This window comes from Hemitrygon akajei, chromosome 3 (assembly GCF_048418815.1).
Source record: "Hemitrygon akajei chromosome 3, sHemAka1.3, whole genome shotgun sequence".
NCBI lineage: Eukaryota > Metazoa > Chordata > Chondrichthyes > Myliobatiformes > Dasyatidae > Hemitrygon > Hemitrygon akajei.
Genome location: NC_133126.1, coordinates 162,279,760 through 162,291,274, shown reverse-complemented (window position 1 = coordinate 162,291,274; position 11,515 = coordinate 162,279,760). Strand labels below are relative to the sequence as shown.

General features: G+C 39.7%; 1 protein-coding gene across 2 annotated transcripts in view; it reads left to right on the top strand.

Moving 5' to 3' along the window:
• The first annotated feature begins 3,211 nt into the window (after positions 1 to 3,211).
• Positions 3,212 to 11,515, top strand: part of dis3l2 (DIS3 like 3'-5' exoribonuclease 2) — a 307,005-nt gene continuing 298,701 nt past the window's right edge. For both annotated transcript variants that reach the window (XM_073041187.1, XM_073041186.1), the window contains exon 1: positions 3,212 to 3,321. The gene's annotated coding sequence lies outside the window, so the exon portion shown is untranslated. The remainder of the gene's footprint in view (positions 3,322 to 11,515) is intronic.

Genomic DNA, 11,515 nt, shown 5'->3' with positions numbered 1-11,515 from the left:
AAATAATATTTCTAGAGAGTCCTTCGTTTCTCTTCCACGTGTCCTTCCTAAATGACCGAGAAGAGCTTCGATAAATTTCTGAACATGTTACGGGGGACGAGTTCTCTGCGCGGGCAGAAGAATACGCATATTCTAGTCTCGGCAATCGGCATTTGCATATATTCAGTTTCTGTGTGTATTTAGGGGTCTGGAGGAACTAGTTCTTTAATTGGGATGTCTCAATTGCAATCTATGGACAAGGGCCAGTCGACCTCATCCACCCTACCCTGACAATTTTCAGATCTGGATAGACCGTTTTAGTTTCAGCGGCGCGCGATGTGGAAAGAAATGTTTTAATGATTTTTAATTTTCAGGATTAAAGCTAAACAAACTACTGGTATTTCTTCGTGCTGATAACTTGACAGGTGTGCAGGAAAACACCAAAATGCAGCTTAACCTGCAGCTAGGGGAAAACACAGAGAAAATCTACGTAGGTGCAAAAAGACTATTTTATAACTGTGGCACTGAGGTGTTTTCAGCGGTCATCAACATATTAAAAAATGGGAGTTGGCTGCCATAAATATTCTCGATGCGTCCCCAGTGCTTGACCTGCCTCGAAATTCGTTACGGCTGTTTGTAACACGTGGTAAGTTTTTGAAAGCATTATGATTTCTTACTGATTTGTATGTCCTTTATTCGACTTCTTCCCATTTACCCCCGCAACCCACGCCCCCTCCCGACTAATTGTCCTCTTCCACTGGAATGTTAGCCAGTGGTTTTCTGAGCCAAGATAATCTATTAATTGAGGTCTAAACCGCATCGAAATCATATCTACCTTTTATTTTCGTGACATATTTAAATGGTCAATCAAAACTTCCATGTTACAGCATTCGTTCAATTGCCTCACCGATGCTGATTCGACTCTGCAAACGTCACGTAAAGTGCACCAAGAGTACATTATGGATATTATGCAAATTTCTGAATGTCTACACGAGACGCATCGAAGTGTGTATTGTGATCGGCGACGGAGGACAATTTCCCCGTTTTATCCCGCTTTTATCAACAATGTCTATTGCCCTAAACGGCAATGAAATATCAAACAGGAATGGTCTCCATTGCTACAGGTAAGTGCTTTGATGGTTATGTTTTGGTAGAGATTAGCGTTTAGATTCCCCACAGTTCTCCGAGGCGGTATAATCATGCCGTACTCTACAGGCGACGTTGATAAGTCAATTACTTTTTCACTAGACTATAACACAGATGTGGCATTTCATAACTCTCCGCAAAATGGTTACCTTGAATTCAACAACATTTTTTGCTCCCCCGCGAGTTTCTTTTGTTTTTCTTAAAGTTTCTTCCCTACTGCGATACCTGTCTAACTCTTAACAAAGTTGGCGTTACCATGTTTTGGATATCAGTTGGTTTGCAAAGCAATGGCATCACACCGACGCGGTCGAATGGATTGCAAGAAGTACCGCGACCAAGACTGGAGTTGTATAAATCAGTTAATGCCGAATTTGAAATATTAAACAATTTTCCCTACGAAGCTTCAAGCGGCCTTTGCACACATTTCTAAAAGTCAGAGCTTCGTATCTTTCTTTCTTTAATGTTTACTTAGGTTGTTGCATGTTAGTACAAACTGGGCCCAATGCACCAGAACCTCAAACTCCAAGGCTCAGATCAACAACGTTTAGCTTCTTCTTGCTTAATCTAGACATTTCGCTGGAGATGCGACGGAAAGAGAACGCGATTTAATGTTTTCTTGGGAAACGACTGGTACATTTGAAGTAAGACCGCGAGACAAATCAAATATGAATTTTCAATCAATCTTTAAAACGCCACCAGTACTGCATCTTAACGTCCCCCGGCTGATTTCAATGTATCTAAACAAAGAGCTCCGAGGAGCCATTGACATTCAATAGCGACCCGACTTTGAATTTTTGGAGGTCAATTTTAATGATTAGTTGTTTTATAGGTAATTGATTCTCAGTTAAAAAGTGGTTTGAGCAATTTTGTGAAGGGAAAGATTTGCCGATTATGCTATGTGAAGGTTCCGTGAATTAAACGTCAAAGGGACACGGATATCGATAACTGCACACATTTCAAATGCTAATATTGTACAGCGTTGTTCTTGAAATTAACGTTGTTAATGGAATGATTATGGGCTGTTGCCACGTATTGGTAGCTAACTATTCATTTATGGAAGTACATTCAAATTTGACATCGGGCTGTCAAAACTTTAAATATATTATAAAATCCATGAACACCTCAGCCCTTTCGTTACCAGCTTATGTATAAACATTTTTTATTTCATTCGGGCTATGTTACACGTTAGCAACAGATTAATGAAGAGAAAATGTCACCTACTCAGCAACCTATTAAAGCTTTACAAATCAGCACGCTCCAAGAACCAAATAAATAAATAAATAAATAATTTTGAGTATGAAACTAATCATTCATACCCTATTTTTTGCCGGCGGGGGTAGGGGGGATTGTTGCTTGCTGCCGCGCAGGAGGGAGGAGAGCGGGTGGGGGGGGGGTATCTTTGGGGTTTTAACATTTAACTGTCGTTCATTCTTTGGGGGCACTCCTCTGTTTTCGTGGATGTTTTCGAAGAAAAAGCATTTCAGGATGTATATTGCATACATTTCTCTGACATTGATTGCACCTTTGAAATATTAGAGTATGAATTATATGATTAGATAAAACCATCAAAGTTATATTCGCATTATTAGCCATATTATTTTGGGTTCCGTTCCTACTGGGCATGGTGTGGATTTTCTTATATTTATCTCTAAAACTAAAGGAGGAAATCACTAGAATTGCGCAAAGGAAGGCTATTGATGTCAGGTTTGTTATGGTTTCCTGTTTTACGAGGCGTCGTTTCCCATTACTTTTATTTAATTTGTGCAGCTACTTCCTATTGTCGGCCGCTTTGTTATCAGAGCAGTTGCTGTCCAAGGTGGCAACAACGATTGATAGTTGTCAAATATTGTTCGACTTGTTGAATGATACTGTTAAAGCTACATTTAAAATTTAAATGTTCTTCTCGCAAAACATAAACGATAACATTTAATGCAGCAAAACTCGTTTAAATTGCACGAAAGACCATAAAAAGGAAGCTGTCTGGAAGTCCCGGGGCCATCGCATTGTTCAGGATGCTAGGTGCTCGCACAGGAGAGGAACAGGACTCCCAGAATGCAGCGGCCCCGCGTACCATCCCCTTCCGCTTGTAGATGACCCGGATGTGCTTTCCAGGGACGCCTGGATGTCCATGTCCACAGTGAGAGGAGCGGCTGGAGGGGTTTGCGCCGCTCTCTGCACACGCCGGCTTTGTCCTGTGTAAGTTGGAGAAGCCGAAAGTGTTGTGTGCGCGCGTGTGTGGTTCCAAGTCAGGGATCCTGCTGAGAATAGCTGGTGGAAGGGCAGGTATCCGCCAAGCAGCCCACCCCCATGACCGTCCCAGTCAGAATCAAGGTGCCCGTGCCCCCGGGAGGGATTGCTGCTGTCTCGCTGCGGAGTCACAGTGTCTGCCCGGCTTCATCTCCTGCCGGCCAGACATTTCACCAGATTAAAGAGTACGCACCTGGCTTTAAACAGTCATCTGTGCTGTCACTAAGGGTTGCAGCGATAGTTTCTAACAATCGCAGGCCTGCTTTTGAGGTTTCAGTTAAGTTTGAAGCGACTAACATTCTTGTAAAGAAACTGAGCGGGTCAGGTTCCTGCAGGGTTTCGACCCAAAACGTCGGACAGTTCCTTTCCTGCCACCCGCTGAGTTCTTGCAGCAGGTTGTTTATTGCTCCGTATCCCAGCATCTGCTGTCCCTTGTGGCACGTCTTTATTAAGTTTGCCTTCGTTCATGTTGTTATATCCCAAATCGAGAGTGATATATCAATTAATATTTTCTCAAAATATACAGATTTTAGCCTTCGAGGAAATATTTTCTCTCATGTTATGGAACATGTATCATTTGAATTGGCTGGTTTCACTTCGTGAGCTGAACTTTAACCTCTTCATGTAATATAATTAATAACCAAATTCATTTATTTGCAGCAGCATACTGTATAGAAAGTCAGTAACAGTGAATCAGAAAGCGGTGGGGGTGATGTTGGAATACTGTGTACAGTTCTCATCCCATGTTACAGGAAGGATATGGCTACACTGGTGAGGGAGTAGGAGTGAACTGAGGATGGTGCCATGACTGGAAAATGAGGTAGTTATAAGGGAAAGTAGAAAACTAGGGTTATTTTTGTTGAAAGTGAGGAGGTTCAGAGTCTTAATTATATGTATAAAATTGGTGTCTCACATAGGTTGTTTGTAAATATTGTGCATCCTGTCACAGAAGATGAAAAATCAGGCGTTTATTTGAAATAGAAAGATTCGAGAGGTGATAGGAAAATCTGATTTTGTCATGAGGATGGTAGGATTAAATATCTGGAAGTGTGGCAGAGGCAGAAACCTTCTTCATATTTAAATTATACTTTCTTTTATACTTGAATGACTGTGACCTGCAGGCCATGGGCCAAACACTGGAAGGTAGGAATAGGTTGGGCATCCTTTTTTTTAATCAGCACAGAACAATGTGCCAAATAGCTTCATTTCTTTTGTCATACACCTCCTGTTCTTCAATGAATGCAGCATAAATTTTTTAAAAATGCTGTATTTCATGTACACTGTAGTAGAAAAGTTAATCCAATAACTCCTTAAAATGAGTTAATATTCATTGTCACAAGTACTTTGATCTTGCCCTCCTGGTTTTAAACAAGAATTTAAAATATATAGGGGTATGGGGACTGAACTATGGTGATGAATATGTCAGTAGAGCATATGAAGATAGGAGAATAGATCATTCTACCCATCCCACTGATCTGCAATTCAGTAAGATCAAGGTTGATTAAGACAAGGTACCACTTTCTTGCACTGACCTCACCCCATATCCCTTGCATAGACAGTTCCAAAGACTTGATATTCTCTGAGTGAAGAAACCATTTTTTGTATCAGGTCTGAATCAGCTCCTTATTTTGAGACTGTGATCTTTGATTCAATACATTCCAAAGTTAAGAACTTCAGAAATTTCTACAAGATTCCCTCCTTTTTTCCCACAAATTCAGGTATTTATAAGCTCAGTCTAGTTAATATTTTCTCATTAAGCAATATCACATTGCAGAAATTAGTCTGGTAAACCTTCCTTGCACCACCTCTGTAACAAATATTTCAGAGGTATGAAAGTGTACATCATTTTGGATATAGTCTCACCCGGATGCTATATAATTTCAAAAAAACATTATTTTCCTTGTATTCAAATCCTCTTGCAGTTAAAGCCAACACACCATTTACTTTCTGTTTGCTTTCTGTACCTGTGAGTTAGCTTTCACTGGTCCAAGTACAAGATCTTTCAATGAGTTTGCTGTATTATTTTGTTGTTTTGATTCTTGAGTAATGGGCATGGGTTACGAGGTCCCTGAAGGTGCTGCCTGAACAGTAGTTGTAGTGTAGTTGACATCAACAAGAGTCTTGGGAAATCTTTTGAGAAAGTAGTGAATATTCTCATGCCTCAATCACTAATTCTGTTATGTATTTTGGCTTCAGTGATTTGGGGATAAAAGATTTTCAGCACCAAGTTATCCAAAGCCATTGAGTCAAAATGACTGAGGCCAAGTAGAGATCGTTAAGAGCACCAAATGTCTTGGTGTTCACCTGGTGGAGAATCTCACCTGGTCTCTCAACACCAACTCCACAGCAAAGGAAGCCCAGCAGCATCTCTACTTTTTGTAAAGGCTGAGGAAAGTCCATCTCCCACCCCCTATCCTCATCACATTCTACAGGGGTTGTATTGAGAGCATCCTGAGCAGCTGCATCACTGCCTGGTTCGGAAATTGCACCATCTCGGATCGCAAGACCCTGCAGTGGATAGTGAGGTCAGCTGAGAAGATCATCTCTCCCGCCATCACGGATATTTACACTACACTCTGCATCCGCAAAGGAAACAGCATTATGAAGGACTCCACGCACCCTCATACAAACTCTTCTCCCTCCTGCCATCTGGGAAAAGGCACCAAAGCATTCGGGCGCTTGTGACCAGATTACGTAACAGTTTCTTCCCCCAAGCTATCAGACTCCTCAATACCCAGAGCCTGGACTGACACCCTACTGTCTTGTTTATTGTTTATTGTTATGCCTGCACTGTTTTGTGCACTTTATGCAGTCCTGGGTAGGTCTGTAGTCTAGTGTAGTTTTTTTTCTGTGATGTTTTTTACGTAGTTCAGTGTAGTTTTTGTACTGTCTCATGTAACGCCATGGTCCTGAAAAACGTCTCGTTTTTACTGTGTACTGTACCAGCAGTTATGGTCGAAATGACAATAAAAAGTGACTTGACTTGAAGTAGGCAAGGATGATATGTCACCAGGAATATTGATAACCCTGCACTTTCTGCATTTGAATCCAGCTCAACCTATGCAGGTGCAGTTGCTTGCACCATGCTCCTTTGACAGTTTTGTTGAAAAGATTCAATCATGTGGAACTAACCTTTCTGACCCTAATCCATTTGGGTTGAACTTATCAACTGCATCGTGTTTTTAGGGTATTCTGTCTAGGTACAATTATGAGGCTGATATCATTGATTCGGGAATAAATGCAAATCTCATCTTGACAGCTGGGGAATTTACATTCAAGTAATGAAATAACTATTGAATAAAAATCTCATGTCAGGTACTTATACAATGTGACCATGCTGGATTGCCTTTAAAAGTACACCTGATTCATATCATGCCTTTCAGGAAAGAAAATGTGCAGAAGTTACAGATCTGGCCTTTATGACTTAAGAATAACTAATATGGTTGACTCCTGGAAATGTATTTAGAACTGTCAGTGGTGTCAATATTCTTTGAATGAATTAAATTAAAGCAAAATCTTGTTTGTTATCATTCTTGCACAGCTATGCTTTTTTCAGAAGTTTCTTTTATGTCCTTTTAATCAGCGTTCCTGCACACCCTTCAGACACTCACTGTTGAGTGGCAGACGTTCTGAGTGAGTTATTCTGAGCACTGTTGAGAATCTGAAATGGATTATATTGCTGCTTTCTGTGTAGGTCACTGAGTTGCTGGCAGATTTGTACTTTGGTGTGTGTCTTTTCTGAGGAATGATAGGTTGCAGCCCACCTTCATTATTGGAGAAGGTTGTGCATCATTGTTTGCCTGCAGTTCAACCATATCTTTTCTGATCTTTGGTTACTTCGTGGGTTGTGGGGGTGATAGAAAGGTGGGGCAGTGTGGTTGGAGTTGAATTGAAGCTAAGTGGAAGGTAAATATGTGTACTCACTAATGAACCAAACGATTCATGTGTCTGGTATAGTGCTTTGTAAAAATATTCGGCCCCCAACTATTTGTCCACATGAACGAGTATTACAAGCAGGGATTTTGATCAATTGTTTATTTGTAAATCACATGCTCCTTTTTCCACAATACAGTCCAAAAAGCAGGGAAAATTGTAAGGCACGATAAAGAAATTAAAAAACTGAAGTGTCAGCAGTTCAAAATTATTCATCCCCCTCCACCTTTGCTCAGTACAGGCTGAACCACCTCTTGCTGTTATTACAGCCAGTAGTCTTTTTGGATAATTCTCTATTAGCTTTGCACAACATATTGGAGCAAGATTTCCCAATCCTCTTTGAAAAATTGCTCAGGCTGTCAGGTTGGTTGGAGAGCGGTGGTGGACAGCAGTCTTGAGGTCTTATCAGAGATGTTTGTTGGGTTAAGGTCAGGACTCTGACTAGGCCACTCAGGGACATCAATTTGCGGTTACTTCATGATTACTCTGGCAGTGTGCTTTGGGGCATTGTTTTGCTGAAAGATGAACTTCCACTCCAGTTTAAGCTTTCTGGCAGAGGCTAGCAGGTTTTTATCCAGGATCTCTCTGTATTTAGCAGTGCTCATTTTCTCATCAATCCTGACCAGCTTTCCCATCCCTGCTGGTGTATGCCCATTGCATGAAGCTACCTTCACAATACTTTACTGTAGGGATGGTGGTACCTGGCTGATGCACAGTATTAGATTTACACCGCACGTCTTGGTTAGTGTTGAGACAAAAAAGTTCCACTTTAGTCTCATCTGAACACATAACCTTCACATCTTTATAGTATCTTCTAAGTGACACTTTACAAGTCTTTATGGGCAAGGATTTGTTTTTTAATTTAAAAAACGCAAACATGAGGAAATTTGCAGATGCTGGTAATTCAAGGAACACACGCAAACTGCTGGTGGAATGCAGCAGGCCAGGTAGCATCTTTAGGAAGAAGTACAGTCGACATTTCGGGCCGAGATCTTTCTTCAGTCCTGATGAAGGATCTCGGCCTGAAACGTCAATTGTACTTCTTCCTATAGATGCTGCCTGGCCTGCTGCGTTCCACCAGCATTTTGTGTGTGTTGCTTTTTTTCTTTTAGCCAGGTTTTCTTCCTTGCCACTGTTCCATAAAAACCCTTTTGTGGATCCATGAACTTCATCTCCAATTGCAGCCACTGATTTCTGCAGCTCACTCAGAGTGATTGTTGGCATCACAGTAGCCTCTCCTACAAGTGCCATTCTTCTCCGGTGACTAACTTCAGGGGAACAGCCTGACCTAGGCAGTGTGACTGTGGGTTCATATTTTTTCCACTTTTTCATGATGGACTGCACTGAGTTCTGAGATATGAGCAGTGCCTTTAAGATGGTCTTGTACTCTTCCCCAGATTTGTGCTTCTGTATTAACATTTCCATGACTTGACTGGCATGCTCTTTTGTCTTTGTTTTGGTTTGGTCTGTTGAAAATCTACCAGACTGCTGGACTTTACAGAGAGAGGAGGTATTATTCAGGTGATCCTCCAATTTTCTACATCAACAAATTGGGTGAGTTGGTAAAGTAATACACAAGTTTTGCACCTGAGAAAGTAAGTGAGAACATAGTAATTACAAAGGGAATGGATACTTTTTCACCCTCTCAATTTTGATTTTAAATTTTTAGTAAATTGTTGATAGGTTTTGGAATTTTTCTTTTGATTTGATATGATGCACAACGTTTTGTAGATTAGCTCAAAAATTCCTCCTTCAATTTATTAGAAATTAGAAAATGAGACAGTAAAATGTGAAAGTAATTTTGGGGGCTGAATACATTTTCCAAGGTACTGTAGGTAGCCCTAAAGCTGCCCTTTTCTCATGGAATCCTTCCTTTATCTAAGCCACCTGGAAAAGGAACTGTTATATCTCTGGTACTGTGCCATAATATTATGAAATATATTTGTTATAGTTTTAAGTGAGCAATAAGCAATGCCCATAGAGGCTGCAAAATGATGGATCTAGTCTGAGTGAGGAATGTGGCTGATGGAATAATTAGAAATTTACGCCTGACTAGAAAAATGGAAAAGTAGATTTTGCTTTTAATGATGAGAATGGCAGCTTGTGGTATCACTGACCTGAGTATCCATGGCAATGCTTCAGAAAGTTAACTGTAGTGTGTTCAATATTTCAATAATATTTGAGTAATATTGGAAGTATATTGTTTTATTAAACATTCTTTGTTTACATAATTCTTTATGGGCTTTTTGTAAGAAGTACGTAAATGGCGTACATCTTTAGCGTCTCACTAAAGAAAAGCTAAGTAGACCATTATCCCGGCTCCTGTGTTTTACTTTCGATTAGTTTCTGGACTTAGTAAACATGACATTAACATGCAGGTACAGGCGACTGTTAAGTAAACTCAGTTTCTACCTTGCCTTTTCTCTATAGCCTTGCAAATAATTTCTTCTTCAATATATGTCCAGCGTCCGTTTGAATACTGAAGGCCTCTTCTGACACCCGTAGTATTAGGTTGGGAACTATAGTTATGAACACAACATCCAAATATATGACCTATCAAGTTCAGGGGCAACAATATTCACAAATAATGAACAGTTAGTTGAGTAGGAGCAGCACCTATGGAGGAACAGAATTGTTGACACTTCAGGTTGAAACACTGTATCAGGACAAATTGATCTTTTTTGCTTCAAATTCTAGCTTTTGCAGTTTCTTGTATCTCTTATTCACTTTTTTTATAAACCTGTTTCTTACAAACAAGGGCAAATTGATAAGTTTTTAATACATTGGTAACATCTTTAGATGCCCCTTTTGTGACTTGACTTTTAAAGTAGAGATTTCAAATGTGCAATTACAATCACAGCAAATGATAAATCATAACCATTAACCATAAATTAAACAGTCCTGTCATGATCGCATAATAATGTAAGTAGAACCACAGTTATTCCATTTGTCCCCCTTGTGTCTGGTGTATCACTCATTAAAATTACAGTTAATCTTTTGCTTCTGATGCTTTCCTGTATTAACACTAATCTCTTGATACCCTTAATATCCAAGAACCATTGATTCCCATCTTTACTCAGCAACTGAGAAACTACAGTAACTATGTTGGCCATCTTTACAAGTGGATTAGAGTAAACGAGCCTTGTTAAAATTATTTTGGATTTCATTGAGAACAAACCAAATCACCCAGCAGCACCACCAAAGCCCCAAGAGTGTGGGGCTAGTGGGGTCCGGTTTCTTTATTTAAGAATCAGTAATGTTAATGATTGGGAGAGGGTGCATTGATTCTTGGGAAGATTGGCTAACAGGGAGAAATGAGTAGACTTGGTCTCAATGTGAGTTGATTTAAAGTAATATAATTCTTAAGGGGCTTGATAGATTTGAACTTGAGAGAATGTTTGCCCTGTATGTGGGGACAGAAGTTGGTCATTTAAATTCAAAAGATTGTAAATATTAGAATTCTCAACCTGCAAATGCTGTGGATCTTGTCATTGAGTATACAGGTTGAGTACTCCTTATCTAAAATGTTTGGGGCTGGAGGTTTTGTGGATTTTGGAATATATAATGATATATATACTTGGGATCTCCATCATTTCCAGCTGTGAATTTATACACTACCAGTAAGCAGTCTTCATCTTGCACTTGTTCATCACACGTATGTACTTAACAGTAAAATCATTTCATACTATTAATATAATGAAAATGTAATGTGTGCAGGGTAACAAAAGCAGCTTCGGGAGAATACCTGAATCAGCTGTTGAACATCAACAAACAATGGCAGGCATTCAGTCTCCATCTGCGATGCTGTGTTTTGATTAAAAGGTTACAGTACACTATATTTGTTTTTTTAGTTTTTATGTAAGATATAAAAACAATCAACATTATAGACTTGTTCTGGTGTTAGGATTTTCATCAGCAATGATCTTCGCAAACTTATCAATGAATTTCTCTGATGTTTTGTGATCAGCAGACGCTGTATCTTTACAATTTTTTAAATCTTGAAAAATTTAATGTCATACCCTTTCTTAAACTTCTGCAATTAGTCTGCTGAATCTTCACAGTTGCCTTCAATTTTCAGTTTGTTGTGATAGATCTTTGCTTGTTTCATGGTCAGCATACCCTTAAGCAGCATATATTCACTCTGACACTGACAAATCCATTCGTTCGATAGATGATTGATTTCTTAATTTTGCACTTTATGAGGTGCTCT